This window comes from Mobula hypostoma, chromosome 9, assembly GCF_963921235.1.
Source record: "Mobula hypostoma chromosome 9, sMobHyp1.1, whole genome shotgun sequence".
NCBI classification, from domain to species: domain Eukaryota; kingdom Metazoa; phylum Chordata; class Chondrichthyes; order Myliobatiformes; family Myliobatidae; genus Mobula; species Mobula hypostoma.
In genome coordinates, this window is record NC_086105.1 from 139,215,665 (window position 1) to 139,241,262 (window position 25,598).

The following is a 25,598-nucleotide window of genomic DNA, read 5'->3' on the forward strand; positions in this document are numbered from 1 at the left end:
CTCGCCATCAATAGTAGCAGGGAGCAGTGCAGGCTTAGTCATCCTAAAGTCCGTCACCATCACCTTTGTCTTACTGATGTTGAGCTGCAGATGATTCAGCTTGCACCATTTGACAAAGTCCTCCACCAGGGCCCTGTGTTCATCCCACATGAGAGCGACCTCCGCTGCTCCACAACGAACAAGCGGCAGCTGTGAAAGCAAAGAATGAACAACCTAAAGGCAAACCACTAACCACAGCCACCACTGACTCATGCTCACACTGCGCCAGAATATGTGGATCCCGGATCAGCTTCTACAGTCAGCAGAGGACCCACCAATCGACCACCCCTGAGAGGAACATCGTACTCAGCGCAAGTGACCACACTACTATTGTAAAAATATAAACAAGCTTGAGAAAGCTAAACTGTAAGAACTTCACCACAATCCAGCAGTATTCTCTAACCCCAAACTGATTATAAAAATTCTCAGCTGTTTGCATTCTGACCGGCTGCATCATCGTCTGGTTGTAGGGGAGGGGGTGGCTACTGCACAAGATCAAAGTAAGCTGAAAAAGTTGTAAAATGAGTCCGCTCCATCATGTATACTAGCCTCCCTAGTATCCAAAATATCTTCAAAGAGCGGTGTCTCAGGAAGGCAGCATCCATCACTAAGGACAGCCACCACCCAGGACTTGCCCTCTTCTCATTGTTACCGTCAGGAAGGAGGTACAGAAGCCTGACAGCACACACTCAGCGATTCAGGAACAGCTTCTTCCCCTCTGCCATCCCATTCCTAAATGGACATTGAATCCATGAACACTGCTTCAGGACTTTTTTTTAATTTTCTGTTTTTGCACCACCTATTTTAATTTAACTATTTAATATACCTATGTATCTTTTTCTATATTTATCACGTATTGCATTGTACTGCTGCTGGAAAGTTAACAAATTTCACGACCTATGGCAATGATATTAAACCTGATTCTGATTCTCAAAATTGTACTCAAGTTATAGAATTCAGTATTTTGAAACTGATTCAAATATATTAGAGCTAATTCTTGACATATCTTTAAGTATAACTTAAATTAACTCGTAAACTCTTCTTAGGCTTCCAGCCATACAGGTACCTGTGCTGGAAGTCCAAGAAGAGTTATATATATACACACACACACACACACACACACACACACACACACACACACACACACACACACACACACACACACACACACACACACACACACACACACACACACACACACACACACACACACAATCCTTTTTAAATTAACTCCTCAAAACACTGCAATGAGTTGAAAAGGACTTAATATGTATTCAGTATAGTTCTGACATCCTTAGTTATATTCATGAGCAGATGAAGTGTATACAGAGAAAATGAATTATTTGGTATATTGCATACTTTTTGTAGGAGGAGAATTACCACTTAAGACCCAAATCAAACGACGATGCCAACTGAACATCTGCTATTAACTTGTTTGGTATATCTAACTGATGTGTAACAGCACGTTACATGGTCATGTTGAAAACTATGCACTTCAATCATTTTTGAGATGCAAGTTTCTTACATATGCAAATCCTATAGTTATACAATATGCGTTTCCATATTATAAGGTAATACATAAATGCACCCTGTGATCTGTCAGAAGCAACTGCCGGAACATTATTGTTAGAAGTTGATTTCCTCGTCATTGGTCCTTGCCAGTATTCCCATCCAGAACTCATTTGATGATCATAGGATTGCGCTGAGTGCCAGGAGACACAGAGTGCAGAACATCAAAGGAAAGTTTGGGAGCTGTAATGTTATTAAATGGGTGCCAGAAAATACTGAAAACAGAATGATTTGTTATATTAACAAAAGTATCCGAACATTGAAATGACAAAGGAAACATTGATCTTGGTAAAGATTGGGAGGGGTGGATTTCTAACTGTAGAAAACTACTTGGCAACTCATTATGGAACAGCTGCTAAGGAATAGGTTATTAATCATATTTTCTTTCTCTCCCTCTCTCCCTCTGACTCTCTCTGCCTCTCACTCTTACTCTCTCTTTTATAACACAGGGATACACTATGTATGTGAAAAAAGCTTAATAATTAATATTGTAAGAGGAGTACGTGTATTTTTCATGTGATTTTTAAGGTTCCAGGTACATTTATTATCAAAGTTTGTATACATTATACAACTCTGAGATTTTTCTTCTCCAGACAGCCACAAAACAAAGAAAACCATGGAAGCATACTAAAGAAAAATACCAACACCACCCCCCCCACGCACAAAAAAAAAATGTGCAAATGGGAACAAGAACGTCAACTGCCCCATGCACAAAAAACAGATTGCACAAATGCCAACAAGAACATAATCATACTATTTTGTGGAATGAAGTGCTCTTCATTGTCCATTTTGTTCCGGGAAGTTTAAGTACTATCAAGGACCAAGGATCAACTTTATTCACCATGTATTAGGAACTTACTGTAGTATGTTGGTCAGGACATGATATGTAACAACATTCAACAATTATAAAGAATAAAGAATTATATGAAAATAAAGTTAGAAGTTAAAGTACAGATATGGAATAAAATGTGCATAAGTACTTAGATACCTGTATGTATTTGCAACATTATAAAAAGTGGCTTAAGGTGTTTACAGTGTAATGCAGTGTCTGAGGTAATAGATAGAGGTGGGGTGGAAGAGAGGCTAACTAGAATACTCGATCAGATTAACCGCCTGGGGGAAGAAACTTTTAAGATAGCATGATTTTTGTTTTGACAGCCCTCTAGTGCTTTTCAGAAGGGAGCTTTTGGAAAAGGCAGTTTGCAAGGTGGGTAGTGTCGGCAATAATTTTACCTGTCCAGACTATTATTTAAATGGGGAGAAAATTCAAAGTTCTGACATGTGACGGGACTTAGGAGTCCTCGTGCAGGATACCCTTAAGGTTAAACTCCAGGTTGAGTCAGTGGTGAAGAAGGCGAATACAATGTTGGCATTCATTTCCAGAGGAATAGAGTATAGGAACAGGGATGTGACGTTGAGGATCTAAAAGGCATCGGTAAGACCTCACTTAGAGTACTGTGTGCAGTTCTGGACTCCTTATTTAAGAAAGAATGTGCTGACATTAGAGAGGGTTCAGAGAAGATTCACTAGAATGATTCCGGGAATGAGAGGGTTAACATATGAGGAACGTTTGTCCGCTCTTGGACTGTACTCCTTGGAGTTTAGAAGAATGAGGGGGGACCTCATAGAAACATTTCGGATGTTGAAAGGCATGGACAGAGTGGATGTGGCAAAGTTGTTTCCCATGATGGGGGAGTCTAGTACCAGAGGGCATGACTTAAGGATTGAAGGGCGCCCATTCAGAACAGAGATGCGAAGAATTTTTTTTAGTCAGAGGGTGGTGAATCTATGGAATTTGTTGCCACCGGCGGCAGTGGAGGCCAAGTCATTGGGTGTATTTAAGGCAGAGATTGATAGGTATCTGAGTAGCCAGGGCATCAAGAGTTATGGTGAGAAGACGGGGAAGTGGAACTAAATGGGATAATGGATCAGCTCATGATAAAATGGCAGAGCAGACTCAATGGGCTGAATGGCCGACTTCTGCTCCTTTGTCTTATGGTCCGCTCCTTTCTCCTGGACATATACAAGTCCTGCAGTGACAGTAGACTGCATCCAATCACCTTTTCTGCTGAGCTGACAGATCATTGCAGTTTCTGGATACTGTGAGAGGATGCTGCACAAAACTAGACAGTAATGGCTGATGTGAGGATTCTCTCTATGATGACAGTATAGATACTATTCCCTTCTACAGCTGCCATGTATTATATAGACACCTTGAGATGTATTCATTAAAATAAAATTCTTTTATTTTAATATACCAATGTTTATGTCACTTTTTCCTGACCAGAACAAGTAATTTGCCAGAACCTTCTCATTGTCTCCAAGGAGTAATTATGTTCAGAGCTCAGGATGTGTTTTCCCTGTGGCAATGAGATTTTGCAGTTATATATAGGGAGGCCAGCATTAGCCCTCTTCCGCACTAGTCAGGGAATAAAGGACTGAACATCAATTGATATAACCTCTCCTATTATCTTGCTTTCCACAAGTAACACTGCAGAACATCAGCTAGTTCAAATAAAATACTTTTCTTCTGAGAGCTTCAGGTTGTTTCATCACTGAGCTCTCTCAGTTTATCTCATCCTTTCAACTTCAATAACTCGGTGCGTCATTCTGAAACAGTATAGTATGGAATGGCGCTGTGAGTTTCTGAGATACTCAAACCACCCCATCTGGCACCAACAATCATTCTATAGTCGATGTCACTTAGATCACACTTCTTCCCCATTCTGATGTTGGGTCTGAACAACAACTTGACCATGTCTGCATGCTTATATGCATTGAGTTGCTGCTGCCTGATTGGCTGATGAGCTATTTGCATTACAAGCAGGTGTACCAAATAAAGTGGCCATTGAGCATAAGGAAAGTTAAAATACATGATAAATAATAATTTAGGGTATAATATACCCATACCATTATTTATGAACAAATTGTTATTTCAACTTGATATCTATTTATGCCTATATAAAAATATCATTCCAGTGCATGAATTTATTCATTTATTCTTGATTACTTCCTCTAGTCTTCCAACTTCCATTGACATATTCTGTGTTTACTGTACTTTAATACAATATTGAGACTTCTGTTTTGCATCCCTGAGGTAAATAATTTGCTGCTATGGACAGCTACAGACCTCAGGTCGACTCAGTCCCCTTGGGTTGAAACTTCCCTTTCACATTAGTTCACTCCAGCCAATGCTCACGATGCTGTCTGCTCTGCCTTAGAGAAAGCAGGTTGAGAGATTGCTTTGCAGAAAACTCAATGCTGAGTTTGCTGGGAATGATTCCGAGGTTCCAGGCATCTGTCAGTTTAAATCTTCAGCCACCACCCCCGCTTTCCCAGTCCAAACCCTCGGAATTAGGCTCTACAACAGCCCAGTGGACAACCTCTCATCTTTTGACTTGGCATGCCCCAACCTTCCAGATTCAAGATAATCAGCCATCCCAGCCTTGACCCTCACGTTTTGGGTCTTACTCTATCGTACTTACTGACTTAAACCCAGTACCCCTACTGGGGCTTAGACCACTGACAGTAGCTTGCCAGAGTCTTGTGTCCTGGGCCAGTCTCCTGAATGATAGAAGGTTGTACATCTTCCAGGTGAGGATCTTTCCTCTCCCAAGGATGATGTCTTTGGAGCTTCTGTGGTGTTTCTGTCGCTCTGGATTTTTATGGAATGGGTTTGCTAGCCCCATGCTCAACCCTCCTCCTTTCACAGTTGGGCAAAGTTTTACTCTATCTAACCTCCCTCAGTTCTTTTAACATTCACCTCTTTCAAGCAATATATTTTATTTATCAGGTTTGAGTATTCAGTTGATGTGAACCCAATAGCATGATAATTGAGTGGCCTACAGGGGCAAACTAGGAGTAGGGGAGGGCATAGGGAATGGGTGAGGGACCAAGCAATGTTTGATAGTAATCGGCTGTGGGATGCAGCAATTAGTTAGGGAAGTCAGGAGAACTCCCACCCGTCCTCATCGAGGAGTCAGCAGTGGAAAGGATGAGCAGCTTCAAGTTCCTGGCTGGCACCATCTCAGGATCTATCGTGAGCCCAACACATCAACGCAACTGTGAAGAAGGCTCACCGGTGGTTATGCTTCATTAGGAGCTTGAAGAGATTCAGTGTGGCACGCAAGTTTCGAGAGACGCACCATGGAGAGCTTTCTGACTGGTTACATCCTGGTTCAGAGGCTGCGATGCACAGGATTGCAAGAGGCTGCAGAGGTTCGTAGACTCAGTCAGCTCCTTCACGGGCACAATCCTCCCCATCGTGGAGGGCATCTTCAAAAGGCAGTGCCTCAAGAAGGTGGCATCCATCATTAAGAACCCTCCCCAGCGGGACATTACCACTTCTCATTACTGCCACCAGGGAGGTGGTACAGGAGTCTGAGGACCCACTTTCAATGTTTTAGGAACAGCTTCTTCACCCCTGTCATCAGTTTGCTGAACAATGCATGAAACCATGAACATCATCTTGCTATTACTCCCTTGTACTTTATTTATTTATTTATCTACTTATCTATTTATTTATTCACTGTATCTGACAGTAATGTTTTAATGTCTTGCCATAAAACCACAAAGTTTTTGACATACGTCAATGATAATCAGCCTGATTCAGGTTCTGCTGGAGCAGGGTGATTGGAAGTGGACTGTGCAATGTGCAGGGTGATGAGTCAGTGGACTGTGCGATGTGCAGGGTGATGAGTCAGTGCAGCAGACAGTGCAAAGCACTCAACAGGCTGAAGAAACAGAGCAAGCTATGCAGGGCACGGAGGGAGCAGGGTGACTCATGGTGGATATGGTGAGCTGGGTGGGGACCTGAAAGGGAGAGGGCGTGGTTGGAGCTCTGAGGTGGACTTGAAAGGGAGATGGGCCATGTATGGTGATTGGAAATGTGTAGAGGGTGTGGCCAGGCAAGGTGAAGCAGAAGAATTGACATGAGAAATCGGATTACTGTATATAAAATGGGCTGAAAAGACCTATTACTGTGCTCAATTACACTTGGCATCCTTCATCAGTTAGCCAGTTGTACCAACCCCACCACAAGCCTTCTCACTTGCTCTCCCTGTCCTTTCTCCTTATCCATCCATGCCCGCCTTTCCGCACAAACCTTGTTTCATCTCTGCTCTAAATGGACATCTTTCTATTCTGAGGCTGTGTCCTTGGGAGACTCCTCCACTATAGTCATAGTCATAGTCATACTTTATTGATCCCGGGGGAAATTGGTTTTCGTTACAGTTGCACCATAAATAATAAATAGTAATAGAACCATAAATAGTTAAATAGTAATATGTAAATTATGCCAGTAAATTATGAAATAAGTCCAGGACCAGCCTATTGGCTCAGGGTGTCTGACCCTCCAAGGGAGGAGTTGTAAAGTTTGATGGCCACGGGCAGGAATGACTTCCTATGACGCTCTGTGCTGCATCTTGGTGGAATGAGTCTCTGGCTGAGTGTACTCCTGTGCCCACCCAGTACATTATGTAGGAAACATTCTGTCCACGTCCACTCAAGGCCTTTCAATTTTAATGAGATCCCCACTCATTCTTCTAAACTCTGGTGCTTACAGTCCTAGAGCCATCAAACACCCCCCCCCCCCGCCCCCTTATGTTAACCTTTTCATTCCTAGGCTCATTCTCATAAACCTCCTCTTGACCCTCTCCACAGCCAGCATGTCCTTTCTTAGATAAGGGGCCCTAAGCTGCTCACAATACTCTAAATGTGGTCTGACCAAAGCCTTATGAAGCCTCAGCTTTATAATTTAGATTATTGGCATCCATGGCATTCTGCATATGGATCCCTGCTTTAAACTTCCTCGGCTTTTAAACATTTTTATTGCTTTTAATGTTACTAAATTGCAGAATTTCTTGAGGTTGAGGTGTCTGGCAGGGAGCCCTATTACAAAGTTATCACATGAGTGGCTGTGCCTAACTTGAAATTTTATCCTCTGCTAAATAAGGCAGCTTTTAAGTTACATAAGTGCTTTGAGTGCTTGAAAAAAATGTACATTTTTAAGTACATAAAACATTTATGGTCTCTAGTGGTCAAAGCCTGGGATTATTTTAGTGCAATACAGGGCTATCTAAGAGCTTTTAAGTGTTTTGATCGAATGTCTTCAGTTTAAGCAGCATTAATTGCTTTAATAAAATAGGGGTTTCCAATGAGTAGTGTGCAAGTTTTAGGTGTATATACAGAGCTAGGGAGCTGAAGACATTTGCACAGTACTGTATTTGTCAACATGGAGTGGAGAACAAGTTTGTAAATCTTGTGGGAGCAAAGGATCTTGGGAATAGCAAGGGTGGAGTGCTGTGGAGGAGGTGTGAGACAATGTTCCCTCTAATTCGTAATGACCAGCGTGCGCAAAAATCTTGTGCTGTGCAACTTTCTTGCCCAGTGTCGACAACGTGTACGCGCTGAATACTTCCTTGAATAAAAACAGTACAATTAAGCTAGTTCTAAAATCTGCAGGCAATCATTGCAAACTCCGCATTGTCGAGACCGTCCACGTCAGAAACTGGAAAAGGAAATGTGACTGTGTATGATCGTGAAATATACTTAACATGCCAATGAGGAAGTGGGTGACAACCTTTTGTGTGTAGTTTAAATTCCTGTGTGCTAGTAGCAAAAGATGTGTGCTCGTGCACACGCTAACACCTTAGAGGGAATGTTAGGTGTGGGACAGGTGACAGAGAAGGTTTGCCAAGGGCAGACACACCCAGCCCTGAGACATCAGGCAAGATTCCAAACAATTGGTTTATTGATCATTACAGAATGTCTCTCCAGTTCTTCCTGCTCCCTCCCTTCTTCCTTCCCCTTTTCCCTTTTCCCAATCATGATTCCTTCCTCCCTGCCCCCTTCCCACTCTCAGTCCACAAAAGAGACCCAGATCAGAATCAGGTTTATCATCACTCACATATGTCATTAAATTTGTTTTATTTTTGGTGTCAGAGGTACAGTGCAATACATGAAATTACTACAGTACTGTGCAAAAAGTCTTAGACACTCTAGTCATTATTACGTACCCTGTAACTGGGTTGTCAAACCAGCAGAAATGGAACACCCGTTGGAGTCTGTGATTACTAGAAACTAATAAAGTTTTATTAACAAAAATAAGTAATACAGTACACTAACCGCAAGGATATAAATGTAACAGGTTAGCAATGATAGTATACACATATACACAGAAATAGGATAATAGGAATCAACCAAGCTCTATTGCAGTCTAGGGGTAAAATGATCAGTCTTAAGGTGAAGCAGAGTTCAGTTCAGTCTAGTGTAGTTCGAAGTAATCGCTGTTGTTGTACCATTGGAGAGAGAGAGAGAGAGATACAGTTGAGGTTTCAGGCAAACCTTTCAATGCCTTCTGATCCTGCTGTGGGATCAAACTTCACACTTCCTATTGTCTCAGCAGGACGGTTAATGAACAGTTCAGGTTCAAAGCAAAACTGTCTGTGGCAGACGCCAACATCTGAATTATGTGTGTCTCTCTCGTTATCTCTCTCTTCTCTCTTATTAGCATTTTGAATGGCTCTCCGTTGTCTCTCGTTATGTCTCTCATTAACATTATCCGTTCTGCAGCTCTGCTTGGCTTCACACATGACATCATATATATGTGCCTTAGACTTTTGCACAGCGCTGTAGCACTGAAAAATTCTGTGGACTTTGCATTCTCTTTTGAGTTCGTAGTTGTTCCTTTGTTCTCTGCATTCTTATACCACCATTAGCCAGTTGTACACCTGCTGCTGGTGTCCGTAGGATCCTGCACACTGTCATTACCTTTCTCCTTCCTACTGTTCCATCAGCCCAGCTGTATATCAGCTGGCATTCCCTCCTAGCCTCCCATCTCTGTTCACTCATCAAAGTGGAGCTTATAGTCAAATATCTCAAAAAACACTGGAGAAGCTCAGGATTTAGCACAGTAGTGTAGCGGTTAGTGTATTGGTTTACATCGGTCACGGGTATGCGTTTAATTCCCACCACTGTCTGTCAGGAGTTTGTATGTTCTCCTCATAACTATGTGGTACATTCTAAAGATGTACAGTTAGGGTTAGTGAGCTGTGGCGTGCTATGTTAGCACCGGAAGCCTAGCATTATTTGCAGGCTGCCCACCACAATCCTCACTTATTTGAGTTGACACAATTGACGCATTTCACGGTATGTTTTGATGTTTTATCGTACAGATGACAAATAGGCCTAATCTTTAGATTTTTAAAAATCAAGTCTGGTAACATCTGTGGAAGGAAATGAACCGTCAACGTTTCAGGCCGAGACTCTTCAAGAGGACTGGAAAGGAATGGGGCTGACACTAGAATGAGGATGAGTACAAGCTGGCAGGTGATAGGTGAGAGCTGGCAGGGGAGAAATTGGGTTCACCTTCATAGATGCTGATTTCCTGCAGCATTTTGGGTGTATTGCTGAAGATGTACAGCGTCTCCAGAATCTCTTTATTATCACTGCTCTGCGCAGACATTGTGGGGCGAAGAGCCTGTTGCTGTTCTGTACTGTTCTATGTTCAAGATAACAGGGGTGGATATCTGTGGGAATCCTTCTGGGAATCCCCAGCATCTTCAGGAAAGCCAAGGAGACTTTGGGAAAGTGCCATGTTGCTTACGTTTTGTTTCCCTGTTCCAAACTTGCGGCAGACACAGGGAGAACCCCTGTGAAAACACAACTCGCAGTCAGTTGCGGGTGAAATTCAAGTCACAGCCTGAAGCTTGGCAAACTTCTTTGGTGCAGATGGTCCGGCTTCCCAGCTGAAATACTCAGCAGCCAATTCTCCATCAAGCAACATACTATAAGATTTGTTCAGGTATATGTAAATCAGCTTGTTTCATTGTACTGCAAACCAAAAGACTACAACTGCAGCAAGTCTATAATAAAACCAGAAAGTGTTGAAAGCACTCAGCAGGTCAGTTTCAAGTTAGCATTCACTTTTTAGAGGACTAAAACATAAAAGCAAGGATATAATATTCAAGTTTTATAAGGCACTGGTGAGGCCTCATTTGGAGGATTGTGAGCAGTTGCGGGCTCCTTTATCTAAGAAAGGATGTGCTGACTTTGGAGAGGGTCCAGAGGAGGTAAACGTAAATGATTCTGGGATCGAAAGACTTGTCATATGAAAAGCGATTGATGGCTCTGGGTCTATACTCACTGGAATTCAGAAGTATAAGGGGCATCTCATTGAAACCTATCAAATGTTGAAAAGAACACACATCAAAGTTGCTGGTGAACGCAGCAGGCCAGACAACAAATGTTGAAAGGCCTCAGTTGAATGGATGTGGAGAGGATGTTTCCTATGGTGCAAAACAAGACAAACTGCAAATACAAAACAAAAAACAAATAATAATAATAATAATAATAATAATCCCACACCATCCAGGACATGCCAGCTTCGCATTACTGACATCAGAGAGGTGATCCAGGACTGAAGATCACTATTCAATGCTTTAAGACTAATTCCTTCTCCTCTGCCATCAGATTTTGGAACAGCTCATGAACCCATCAATACTCCCTCACTAATTCACTCTCTTTTTGCACTATTTAGTTTTTTTTTGAATTTCTTATTGAAGCTTACAGTCTACTTTTATCTTTTGCACTGTACTGCTGCCAAACAACAACAAATTTCACGACATATGCCAGTGATCACAAACCTGATTCTGATATAGTCTAATTCTAGTTCCCCACATGAAGAAATGATTAACAAAAATCAGAATTCTGGTAGCTCATTGTAAGGCAGTAGTTAAGCTGCTGGGTGGTTTCTGTTATGTATCTGATATTTCAGTACAGTAATATTGTAAATATATTGTCTGATTAAGCATTCTTGTTCATTTAAATAATTTATTGCCAGTTGTATGTAAAAATGTGTGAATTTCATTTGTCACGACGCTTCTATCAGATTCTTGAACCAAAGGGGAGAACTTCACTTACCCCCATCACTGAACTGGACTCTCTTTCAGGTTCTCTTCATCTCGTGCCTTGCCTTGTCCATACGGCACCAACCGCTGCCGCTGGGCTATAAACATGCAGGAGCAATGTGTGGTTAAGTGCCTTGCTCAAGGACACAACACGCTGCCTCAGCTGAGGCTCGAACTCGCGACCTTCAGATCACTAGACCAACGCCTTAATCACTTGGCCACACACCAAGTGGTTTATTGTTCTCAATATTGTGTTTTCTTTTCTCTTTCTTTTTGTACTTCCACAGTTTCTTTTTGCATATTGGTTGTTGTCCGTCCTGTTGGGTGTGGTGTTTCATTGATTCTACTGTGTTTCTTGTATTTTCTGTGACTGCAAGAAATTGAATCTCAGGGTTGTATATGGTGACATATATCTCCCGTGATAATAAATTTACTTTGAACTTTGAGCTATGTTTCTAGTTCCAATGACATTCAAAAGTTATGATGCAACATATTACTCAATAAGAACTCATGGTATTGAAACCTGTGTATTATGGTGGACAGAGAGTTGATTAACAGCTAGAAAATAAAGAATAGGGATAAACAGGCATTGTTTTTTCAGGTTGGCAAGTTGCAGCTAATGAACACCTCAGGGATTAGTGCTGGGACCTCGGCTATTTACATTAATGACTAAGAAGGAACATTAATGAGTGTCATGTTTCCGTGTTTGTTAATGATGCAAAGATACATGAAGAACTATATAAAAAAGATATATAGATGTATAAACTGTAGATCAAAGATCCATGAAGAGGAATATAAAGGCTTTAAAAGTTTGTCCCATGGCCTCAGTGTGAGCAGTGACCATAATGATGTTTTAAAATAGTTCTGAGAAAAAACAGGTCAGGCAGCATCTATGGAGAGGAGTAAGCAGTCGATGTTTCAGGCCAAGACTGAGTTCTGGTGAAGGGTCTCAGCCCAAAACACTGACTCTTTATTCCTCTCCATAGATGCTGCCTGACCTGCTGAGTTCCTCCAGCACTTTTGTGTGTGTTTCTCTGGATTTTCAGCATCTGCAGAATCTCTTGTATTTCTAAAAAAAACAGTACATTTTTTAACATCGACTCCAAAGCATCATCTCCCTCGTCTAATACTCTGCTGGTTCAGGATCTTAAAATGAAATGGAAAGATGGTATAGCACAACACAGGAGTACACAAAAACAGCATGTCATTGACAGAGCCAAGTCATCCACAACCAATACGTCTGACTTAGCTGGGAGATCCATCTCAGCTTCCCCCTGAGATCCCAAGCATCACAGAGGCCAGCCAATTTGGTTCACTTCACATGACATCATGAAACAGCTGAGAGAACTGGTTACAGAAAAAGCTACAGGAGCAGAAAGCATTGTAGATGCAATACTTGGCTGTCTCTCCAGCCATGTTGTACCAGTGCAGTTTTAAAATGGGCATCTACCCAACAACGTGGATATCTGCCCAAGTTTGCAGTGGCAACAAAAAGCTGATCTGGCTAATTAAAGTCTGAAGAGTGCTCTCAATCATCGGTAAAGAGATGGTTGCTGTAGAAGGGGTTCATTAAATTGATTCCTGAGGTGAGGGGTTTAACCTATGAGATTCACAAGGTTTGAGTCAAGTTTATTTTCATTTAATTATATACATGTCTATAACGTATATAACATATAATGTATATAGAAATGAGAGAACGTTTTTCCGAACCAGGGTGCAAAGCACAGTGATACATATTACACATGATAACTTATGAAGGTAAGGATGAAATCTACAAACGAATCACACATTAAAGAAAAAACAAACTAAAGTGCATTAGTATTAAATTTTGTAAGGTACGGAACGGATTAACCAGTGACACTGCGAATGTGATGTGGCAGGGAGTTCAGAAGCCTAATGGCCTGGGGAAGAACCTGTTTCACTTCCTGACCGTTCTTGTTTTTAATGTATCGTAGTCTCCTGCCTGATGGTAAAAAGTCAAAGAGGGTGTTGGATGGATGGATGGGATCCTTAGTAATACTGAGGGCCCTGTGTATGCAGCGCTACTGGAGATGAAGGGTTTAAACTATGAGGAGAGATGTTTGATTCTGGAGATAAGGGGTTTACTCTCTGAGAAGAGATAGTAGGTGGGGGTTAATTTATTTTTACTTCCTGAAATACAGCATAGGGTGGGCTCTTCTGGCCCTTTGAGCCTCGGTACCCAGCAATCCCCGACTTATTCCTGGCCTAACCATGGGACAATTTACAATGACTAATTAACCTACCAACCGGTACATCTTTGCATTGTGGGAGGAAACCAGAGCACCCAGAGGAAAGCCACATGGTCACAGTGAGAACGTATGAACTCCTTACAGGCAATGGTGGGAATTGAACCTGGGCCGCTGGTACTAGAAAGCGTTGTGCTAACCACTACACTACCGTGCCGACCATTTTACTCACTAATTAAAATACTCACTGGTACCCAGTTTGGTGCCAGTGAGAAATACTCCTCTTCAGTGTGAATATCAAATAATGAGCTGAGTTCCAGACGATTGATAATGAGGCAAATCCATTGTCTTCGGAGACTGTGGATACATTACTAGATCTACAGCATGTCTAAAACAGCAAAGCCTAGCAATTGGACCTATTTGCAGTTGTAATTTTTGCAAAAAATGCACCTTGAAAAACATTTTTTGTGCATGTCTTAAAGCTGTTGTGCCAATTTCCTGTGGAAATCCCACCCATCAGTAAATTGGTACGAGGACTTCCAGGTGAGATTTCACTTAGTGAGGTGCCATTTTCTGTGTTGCTGATGCATGCAATGATACACTTATTTCTTTGCTAAGAATTAAACTTTGTGTTAAAAATGTGCCATCGAAGAATGCCTTTTCTCACTCGCTGGCAAACAAGCCTAGAGTCCCTCACCAAATCAATAGCCATAGCTAAATAAAAGGGACAACGATGTTTCACTCCTTCAGTGAGACTGTCAGTGCAATCACTAGTCTGATTAGTTTGTCAGGGTAATTCTGTACACCTGCTGCATTGTTTCACTGCTCAGAATTCTTCCTACTGTATATTATCAGGCGGGAAGGAGAGAGAGCAGCGCGCCTGCGCGTGCGCAGCCCTCCAGTGAAAAATGATATCGTATCTGTCAAATAGGGGCCGTGGACAATTCTGATTTGATGGAGAATGGACGTGAAAGCACAGAGGAACAACTGGAGAAATTTCTGAAACACTCGTTTGCTGCTGTCGTTACTGTGTGGTCGGGAATCTTACGGAGGGTAGGCCTCAAAATCCCCGGCTTTGCCTGCTGTTGGCGACTGAGGTTGAGGTCGAATCATTCGAACAGAGATGGCACTCAGTACTCGGTGTCGGAGGACTGATCGGAGGCTCGAAGTTTTTGGATGACTCAGAGTCGGATTGTGGTCGGCATGGCAGGGAGAGTTTTTCTTCCTTCTCCCGTCTGCGTGAGATGTGGGACATTTTGAGAGACTTTGAACTTTACCGTGCTCATGGACTTCTTCATCAAGTTATGGTATTGTTGCACTGTTGTAACTATAAGAAAGGCCGATGTAGAGAGGATGCTTCCTATAGTGGGAGATTTGGGACCAGAAGATACAACATCGGAATAGAAGGACATCCCTTTAAACAGAGATGAGGAATTTCTTTAGCCAGAGGGTGGTGAATCTGTTGAATTCATTGCCACAGACAGCTGTGGAGGCCAAGTTATAGGGTACATTTAATGCAGAAGTTGACAGGTTCTTGATTACTAAGGGTCTCAAAAGTTATGGAGAGAAGCAGGAAAATGGAGTTGAGGGGGGACAATAAATCAGCTATGATGAAATGGTGGACCAGACTGGGCTTTACAAGAGCACCATTGAGAGAGTCCTGACAAGTTGCATCTCCATCAGGTATGGGAGCAGCTGAACGTCAGACCAGAAGTCACTATGAAGGACTGTGAAAACAGCTGAGGGGATCATAGGGGTCTCCCAGCCATCCATCGGGGCATTTATCAGAAGCACTGCATACGCAGGGCCCTTAGTATAATTAAGGATCCCACCCACCCATCCAGCATCCTCTTTGACTTTCTACCATCAGGCAGGAGACTGTGATGCATAAAAGCAAGAATGATCAGGATGAGAAACGGTTTCTTCCCCCAGGCCATTAGGCTTCTGAACTCCCAGCTGCATCGTATTCATAATGTCACTGGTTAATCTATTCTGTACCTTCCAATATTTAATATTAATGCTCTTTAGTTTGTTACTTACGTGTGAATCATCTGTAGGTTTTATTCTTACCTTCATAAGTTATCATGTGTAATGTGCACCACTGTGCTTTACACCCTGGTTTGGAGAAATGTTGTCTCATTTCTATATACATTGAGTAGTTATATACATTATATACATGTATATAGTTAAATGTCAATTAACTTGACGACTCAAGGAGCCGTATGCCTAATTCTGCTCCAATGTCTTATGGTCCTCTGGTCGAGGAGAGCCAAGTGCCTGTCCCTTTTGTACAGTGACTGGTATTTGTCTTGGAGACTGGTCTTTACAGGCTTGACTCACTTTGCAAGGTCTGTATTGGCAACACTGTGGGCAGAGGCTGTCACAGCAGGCAGCTCTTGTTGACCATTGTGTAAGATATATTGTTAGCATGTAAGAACGAGGAGGCAACATCCTTACACTTACATTAAAAGGTAGATTTTGCGAACTTAGCCTGATATGTCTACTGATATGTAAAGAAATTCAAAAGTTCAAAGTAAGTTTATTTTCAAAGTAAAATGTGTCACTATATACTATCTCGAGATTCATTTTCTTGCAGGCATTCACAGTAGAACAAAGAAATACAACAGAATCAATGGAAAACTACACACGAAAAACGGGCAAACAACCAATGAGCAAAAGAAGACAACCCGTGCAATTACAAAATGAATAACACTGAGAACATGTGTTGTAGAGTCCTTGAAAGTGAGTTTGTGGAATCAGTTCATTGTTGAGGTGAGTGAAGTTATCCACACTGGTTCAGTAGCCTGGTGGTTGAAGGGTCATACCAAAGATGAGTGGTCCCCAGCGTCAAGGTACCAGAAAGTCCCAGCAGAACCAGCACTGCTGTGCCTCACATCTATACATGATGTAAATCTCAGTATAACACAGCAAAAATTAGTTCAGTTTGGGACATGCTTTGCACGGTGTGTAGTGGCAACGATGTGGCTTCTGAACAGCAGTCAGACCCCGTGGCACTCCGGTGCACATCCTGACTACCAATGAGAAGGCTTGCATGTTCATTCCCACTGCTGTGTGTGAATAGGGGTGGTAAGTTAGCATTGCAATTAGCGTAATGCTTCGTCGTACCAGCGATCTGGGTTCAATCGTAAGGAATTTGTACGTTCTCCCTATGGCTGCGTGGGTTTCCTCTGGGTGCTCCGGTTTCCTCCCACATGCCAAAGATGTATGGGTCAGTAGGTTAATTAGTCACATGGGTGTAACTGGGTGGTGTGGTCTCACTGGGTCGGTAGGGCCTGTTACCATGCTGTGTCTCTAGATATCTGAATGCACACACTGTAGGGAAGGCCTGAAGAAACTCTCCTTTTCTTCCATATAACCTGTACCAGTGGTCCATGGCTGGTAGCAAATCAGATTTATTCAGGTTCAAAATAAATTTATTATCAAAGTACATATATGTCATCAAATACAACCTTGGGGTACATATTTATCACAAGTACATGGAGATTTAAAGTGAAATCATGAACACAAAAGATTCTGCAGATGGTCGAAATCCAAAGCAACACACACAACGTACTGGAGGAAATCAGCAGGTCAGGCAGCACTTATGGAGAGGAGTAAACAGTTTCGGGCTGAGACCCTTCTTCAGGATTCGGTGAAATGCGTTGTTTACATTTGCAGCCAACGCATCTGGGGGCAGCCCACAAGTCTCGCCTCACATCCCAGCACCAACACAGCACGCCCACAATGCTCAGCAAAACAACATCGGACATGGCAGAATGGAGCGCAACGAGATAACAGCAGCAAAATAACACGTGCAAAATGCTGGAGGAACTCAGCAGGTCAGGCCGCATCTATGGAAAAGAGTAAACAGTCAATGTTTCGATCCTGATGAAGGGTCTCGATTTCTCCTTCCAATAAACAAATTTCCCTCCTACCCACCTTCCTCTATTCACCACTCTGATCCTCTACCTCTTCTCACCTGCTTTTACTTCACCCTGGGTCCCCTCCTCCTTCTCTTTCTCCTATGGTCCACTCTCTTCTCCTATCAGATCCTTCCTTCTCCAGCCGTTGACCTTTCCCTCCCACGTCACCTTCTATCTAACCTCTTTCCCCTGCCCCTACCTCTTTATTCTGGCATCTTCCCCCTTCCTACTCCGTTCTGATGCAGGGACTCGGCCCGAAACGCTGACTGTTTACTCTTTTCCATTGGTGCTGCCTGACCTGCTGAGTTCCTCCGGCATTTTGTGTGTGTTGCCTTAGATCTCCAGCTTCTGCAGGCTTCCTCGTGTTTGTAGCTGCAAAACAAGAACGTTTCCTCCCTCTCTCTCTCTCACACACACACACACACACACACACACACACACACACACACACACACACACACACACACACACACACACACACACACGGACATACCTCCAATTCCAGCACAGACCTTCAACTCCCCTGTCAAAGCTGAAGCTGGCAGTTCAGACCTTTTCCCTGATCTTGGTGCTCCCGAGAAACACAATAAAGACATCAACTGAACTTGCATTTTAATATAGGTGCATCACTCATGGAAGGTTCTCATTATACAGAAATATAATTCTAATAATACCAATAGATTTTATAATACCAAGAATTAAATATAAGCCATTTGGTTTATTGAATCATAAGAAGTATTGTCTTGACAATATTAGATTAAGTGGACTAAAACAATACGTCCCTGTGTCTTGATATTAGCAGCATCAGAGGAAATAAACCCGCATTTTTTTAAACAATATATTTGCTTATGAATAATTGCACAGAATTTTATGAATAAATTCAGAACTGATTTGTTTTTTTCTGACAAAAGTGTAGCTTCTGGTTTGCATGCTGAATTAACTAGTCAAGTTGTACTGATTTTCAATAAAAAAGCTATAATTTTTATTTATATTTCATGTCTCCTGAATAACTTAATTTACTTCCACTATATTGTGACTTTAGAGGAACAGCAACTTGTCAATACAAACACTGAAATTAGATATGGGATTCTGCTCTGTATATCTTTTCTATTATATTGTGTTTAGTGGCATATTAGGTTGCAACCACAAGTCTGCTGGATATGCTGTTGGCGAGAAATACTTGTGAGGTTGAGAACTGCACAATATTTGCTGCATATAGGATTTATTGTTGGTTATTCATGTTCCAGTTTGAGTTTATTGTCATTCAAGCAAACTCATGTATACATCTAAATGAAACATTGTTCCTCTGGGGCCAAGATGCAAATCACAGCACATAGAGTTATGATCCAACACATACAAAATAATATTAGCACAAGTCCCAGAGTGACATGGCCTGAAGATTGACAGTTTGACAGAAAGTGCGAGTTTCGTATTTATCTAAGACAGTATAATGTTACTGACACTATTATAATAAAACGAACGTTGTAAATGTGAATATAATTAAGAGTGAATTAAGAATTTCATAATTGTACACTTTGATAAGAAATGAACCTTTGACCTCCTTCACTCAGAGTGGGGTGTAAGTGTGGAACTAGCCACTAGCACAAGTGATGGATGCAGGTCCAATTCCAGTATTTAAGAGAAATTTATACAGGTACGTGGATGGGGGAACTATGGTCCGGGTGCGGGAGTGGTGAGGGGTGGTGGCAGCAGGTCATTCAGACAGGGTGTACACGTGTGCCATTTGATGAGTAATTTTGTATTCACTGTCTTTTATGGAGAGAATGTGTAAAGCATGTCTTGAATCGCAGGCTTAAAATGTACAAATTAATTACTCTGCATTCGAAAATAGATTTATCTTTAGTAAATTCTTCCTTTTGAATATATAATATCTTGAGAAATTGAATTACATCTGCATATAGGTTGCTACCTGAGGTATTGCTTCATAGTGCCAGCAACCTAGAATCAATCCTGATCTTGAGTGCTGTCTGCCTGGAGTTTGCACGTTCTCATTATGACCTCATGAGCTAGATCGGGTTCTCGAAAGATGTGGGAGGTAGCAGGTTTATTGGTGATTGTAATTTACCCCTAGATGGTAGATGAGTGGTAGAATCTGGGAGATTTGATGGGCATGTGGGAAGAATAAGATGGAATGATTATGAAATGGATGCTTGATGGCTAGTTTGTGCAAGATGGGCCAAAGGGTCTGTTTCCTTACTGTCTGAGACTTTGACATGGTTTTGTTGGCACAGTCACTGGTTGCTATGGCACTTCAAATTAAATTTGCCTTGGTTCTGCAGTTAGACCTCACTGCTGGATTCTCGTTGTGTTTGACACTAAAGGGAGACAGTTTCACGTCAACCTGAGAGTTCCACTTTGGCCTCTCCCTTTCAGGTTTGCTGAATGCCGCTGTCTCCCGTTCGGGTCTGCACCCAGCGTGACAGGATCCACTCCGAGTCACTTTGTGCTCTCCAACCTTGCATATGGCCTGCTCTGCTTTCTCAGCACGTTCTGCTTTACCCTGTCTGTCGCACTGACTCATCGCCCTGCACATTGCCTGGTCCACTTCCAATCACAGTGTTCCATTAGAATCAGAATCCGTTTATTGTTATTGAGATATATTATGAAATGTGTTGTTTTGAGGCAAGGCATAAAGAATTACTACAAGTGACAATGAAACACTAACTAGTGCAAAAGAAGAACAGTGAGGCAATGCTCGTGGGTCCATGCACTGACCAGAAATCTGACGGCAGATGGGAAGAAGCTGCTCCCAAAAACCCTGAGTTTGAATCTCCAGGCTCCCATACCTACCCGCCCCCGCCCCCATCCCCTGGTTGCCAGTAATGAGAAGAGAGCATGTCTCAGATGGTGAAAGTCCCTACTGATGTACTCTGCCTTCCTGAGACACTACCTTTTGAAGATATCCTCAGTGGTGGGAAAGGCATGTCCATGATGGAACTGGCTGAGTAATGTTCCCACTTATTTTTTTCTACAGCTCACAGATCGATCATTGCACTGAGCAGGAAATTTTTACACTTCCTGAGAACAGCACGGCACTTTAATTTTTTGTAATATGCAAATCAAACAAACACGAACTATAACTCGCAACACAAATACCTGATGTCAGGCAGTTTAAACAACTGACGAGCATAATGTTAAAAGTAAAAAGTTTTGACCAGACTGTGTTGACATTCAGCAAGCCGGCAGTTTATTACTATTCAGCTACTGATTTCCATTCTGTGTTTATTGTTACAATTTGTAACAGTGTTTTAACTTGAAACCCAGACAATATAAATACGTTGAAGCTCTAAAATATTTCAAAGTAAAAGCTGTGGTACATTTATTATTTAGAAAATTTATCAACTATATTTATTAGCATATAATAAATCACAGGGTATTTCACAATTACATAAATATAGATTTCAAAATTATCATTATATAAAAGAAAATCACAGCTGCGTGGCAACATAGGGTATGTGCATGGGAACATTTTAGTTCCTGTGCGGTCATGCACCTGCGCAGCTTAGAGGGAACAGTGTGGCTGAGTCTACAATCCTCTGTAGCCTCTTTGATCCTGTTGAGAATGTAACCAAAGGAAGTCGATCATTGCTAGGTAGTTTACCCCTTGTGCATAACTGAGTTGTAGAATCTTGGGAATTAATGGGAAGATTACAATGGAATCGGTGTAGGATTGGGTGTTCTTTGATTGGCATATTCTTGATGGGCTGAAGGGCCTGTTTCTATGCTGTGTGATTCTGTGACTCTTAACTACAGTTAAAACTTAGTCCCACTCTCCCGTCTTCATCCCTCCTCTTCTTCATGGACACCCCGCTCTGGTCTTCTGCCTGCTCTGGATCTCTTTATTGCCAACTGCCGACGGGACATCAACCGTCTCGACTTCACCGCACCTTGTCCCCATTCCAACCTCACTCCTTCGGAACGCTCTGCTCTCCGCTCCCTCCGCACTAATCCTAACATTATTATTAAACCCGCCGATAAGGGGGGTGCTGTTGTAGTCTGGCGTACTGACCTCTACCTTGCCGAGGCACAGCGACAACTCGCGGATACCTCCTCTTATTTACCCCTCGATCGTGACCCCACTAAGGAGCACCAGGCCATTGTCTCCCATCCCATCACCGACTTTATCCGCTCAGGGGATCTCCCATCCACTGCTACCAACCTTATAGTTCCCACACCCCGCACTTCCCGTTTCTACCTCCTACCCAAGATCCACAAACCTGCCTGTCCTGGCCGACCTATTGTCTCAGCTTGCTCCTGCCCCACCGAACTCGTTTCTGCATACCTCGACACTGTTTTATCCCCCCTTGTTCAATCCCTTCCGACCTATGTTCGTGACACTTCTCACGCTCTTAAACTTTTCGATGATTTTAAGTTCCCTGGCCCCCACCGCTTTATTTTCACCTTGGATGTCCAGTCCCTATATACTTCCATCCCCCATCAGGAAGGTCTCAAAGCTCTACGCTTCTTTTTGGATTCCAGACCTAATCAGTTCCCCTCTACCACCACTCTGCTCCGTCTAGCAGAATTAGTCCTTACTCTTAATAATTTCTCCTTTTGCTCCTCCCATTTCCTCCAAACTAAAGGTGTAGCTATGGGCACCCGTATGGGTCCTAGCTATGCCTGCCTTTTTGTTGGGTTTGTGGAACAATCTATGTTCCGTGCCTATTCTGGTATCTGTCCCCCACTTTTCCTTCGCTACATCGACGACTGCATTGGCGCTGCTTCCTGCACGCATGCAGAACTCGTTAACTTTATTAACTTTGCCTCCAACTTTCACCCTGCCCTCAAGTTTACCTGGTCCATTTCTGACACCTCCCTCCCCTTTCTAGATCTTTCTGTCTCTGTCTCTGGAGACAGCTTATCCACTGATGTCTACTATAAGCCTACTGACTCTCACAACTATCTGGACTATTCCTCTTCTCACCCTATCTCTTGCAAAAACGCCATCCCCTTCTCGCAATTCCTCCGTCTCCGCCGCATCTGCTCTCAGGATGAGGCTTTTCATTCTAGGACGAGGGAGATGTCTTCATTTTTTAAAGAAAGGGGCTTCCCTTCCTCCACTATCAACTTTGCTCTTAAACGCATCTCCCCCATTTCACGTACATCTGCTCTCACTCCATCCTCCCACCACCCCACTAGGAATAGGGTTCCCCTGGTCCTCACCTACCACCCCACCAGCCTCCGGGTCCAACATATTATTCTCCGTAACTTCCGCCACCTCCAACGGGATCCCACCACTAAGCATATCTTTCCCTCCCCGCCTCTCTCTGCATTCCGCAGGGATCGCTCCCTACACAACTCCCTTGTCCATTCGTCCCCCCCATCCCTCCCCACTGATCTCCCTCCTGGCACTTATCCGTGTAAGCGGAACAAGTGCTACACATGCCCTTACACTTCCTCCCTTACCACCATTCAGGGCCCCAAACAGTCCTTCCAGGTGAGGCATCACTTCACCTGTGAGTCGACTGGGGTGATATACTGCGTCCAGTGCTCCCGATGTGGCCTTTTATATATTGGTGAGACCCGACGCAGACTGGGAGACCGCTTTGCTGAACATCTACGCTCTGTCCGCCAGAGAAAGCAGGATCTCCCAGTGGCCACACATTTTAATTCCACATCCCATTCCCATTCTGACATGTCTATCCACGGCCTCCTCTACTGTAAAGATGAAGCCACACTCAGATTGGAGGAACAACACCTTATATTCCGTCTGGGTAGCCTCCAACCTGATGGCATGAACATTGACTTCTCTAACTTCCGCTAGGCCCCACCTCCCCCTCGTACCCCATCTGTTACTCTTTTTAATGCACACATTCTTTCTCTCACTCTCCTTTTTCTCCCTCTGTCCCTCTGAATATACCTCTTGCCCATCCTCTGGGTCACCCCGCCCCCAGTCTTTCTTCCCGGACCTCCTGTCCCATGATCCTCTCGTATCCCCTTCTGCCTATCACCTGTCCAGCTCTCGGCTCCATCCCTCCCCCTCCTGTCTTCTCCTATCATTTTGCATCTCCCCCTCCCCCTCCAGCTTTCAAATCCCTTACTCACTCTTCCTTCAGTTAGTCCTGACGAAGGGTCTCGGCCTGAAACGTCGACTGCGCCTCTTCCTATAGATGCTGCCTGGCCTGCTGCGTTCACCAGCAACTTTGATGTATGTTGCTTGAATTTCCAGCATCTGCAGAATTCCTGTTGTTTGCGTTTAAACCCACTCCATTTCTGCTACATTTATTGCTCCTTCTGGCTGTAATATTTGTTGAAAGTCTCAACTATATTTTTATTCCTGGGAGTAATTCCTGCTGTCAATGTCTTTATGGAACACACATTTATTTTTCCTTTTCCATTTCTTATTATGGAAGCTCAATCTTTCTTTATATTTGTTGCTCATTTATCATTCCTTTTTTAAAGGATAGCAATGCACAATATGTGCATAATGAAATAACAAGGTTATGATTTACAAGTACAAGGGAGATCGCTTTTTTAGTAGTCCAAAGAACATTTTGTTCTCTATCTTTACAGCCAGAGCTGAACTGAACATATTAATGGAAGTTTCATTGCAATGTTTTATGTAATCTTCTCTTAAAAGAGTGTCATATTTCCTGTGAATACTTGGTTGAAATTACAGAATTATACATGGGTTTTACTGAATGATTTCCCGAGAGATTTCATGATAATTCCAAGTCGGGTGTCTTGAAACTAGTTTGTTCTGAGACTTCACACTATATCTATATCTTGTGTTTCATTCGCAGATTTGTGCAAAATAACTAGGCTTGCTGTAATCTTATGCAGTGCATAAAATCCTGTTCTGTGTTCCAATCGGCTGAAAATATATTGTGTCAAGTTCTTGTCATGGTAGTGTAGAGGTTAGGATAATGCCTTACAGTACCAGTGACCTGGCTTCAGTCCTCGTTGCTGTCTCTAAGGAGTTTGTATGTTCTCTCTGAGACCACGTGGGTTTCCTCCGGGTGCTCTGGTTTCATCCCACAGCCCAAAGATGTACCAGTTGACAGGTTTATTGGTAAATCATCTCATGATTAGGCTAGAGTTAAGTCAGGGGCTGCTGGTAGTCACCTTATGAAGGGCCGAAATGGCCTATTCTGCACTGTATTTCAATAATAAAAAAAATTAAAAACACAGAATTACTACCAAATAGAAGCTTACCTTTGGAGCAGCGTATACTTATAACTTTCTTTGCAAGGAAGGAAAAGGGTACAAGAGCCTCAGGACTCACACTACCAGGTTCAGGAACAGTTACCATCCTTCAGCAATAAGGCTCTTGAACCAAAGGAGATAACTTCACTCAACTTCACTTGCCCAATCATTGGAATGCTTCCACAACCAATGGGCTCACTTTGAAGGACTCTACATCTCACATTCTTGATATTTATTGCTTATTTGTTTATTATTATTGTTTCTTCTTTTTGTGTTAGCACAATTTGTTGTCTCTGCAATCTGGTTCAACGCCCAGGTTGGGTGGTATTTCATTGATTCCAGTACAGGTGTCCCCCACTTTTCAAACGTTCGCTTTACAAAACCTCACTGTTACAAAAGAGACCTACATTAGTACCCTGTTTTCGCTTTCAGAAGGTGTTTTCACTGTTACGAAAAAAAAGCAGCACGCTATAAAAAATCAGCGCGCGATAAAAGGCAGCGCGTGCCCTGAGCAGCCGCTCTCCCCCGGATTTGGAACGGCATTGCTTAAACACATGCCTGTGAGCAGCCATTTGCAAGATGAGTTCTAAGGTATCGGAAAAGCCTAAAAGAGCTCGTAAGGGTGTTAGACTTAGCATGAAACTAGACATAATTAAGCGTTTCGATTGTGGTGAACAAAGTAAGGACAACGTGAGTTTGGCTTGTGGAAGCTGACGAAGATGATGTTGAAGAGGTTTTGGCATCCCATCACCAAGAACTGACAGATGAATTGGAAGAAAAAAGAA

General features: G+C 42.7%; 1 protein-coding gene across 2 annotated transcripts in view; it reads left to right on the top strand.

The window, feature by feature from the left end:
- The window catches only part of cacna1ha (calcium channel, voltage-dependent, T type, alpha 1H subunit a), a 647,795-nt gene that overhangs the window by 106,970 nt on the left and 515,227 nt on the right, over nt 1–25,598 (top strand). The gene's annotated exons all lie outside the window — the stretch shown is intronic.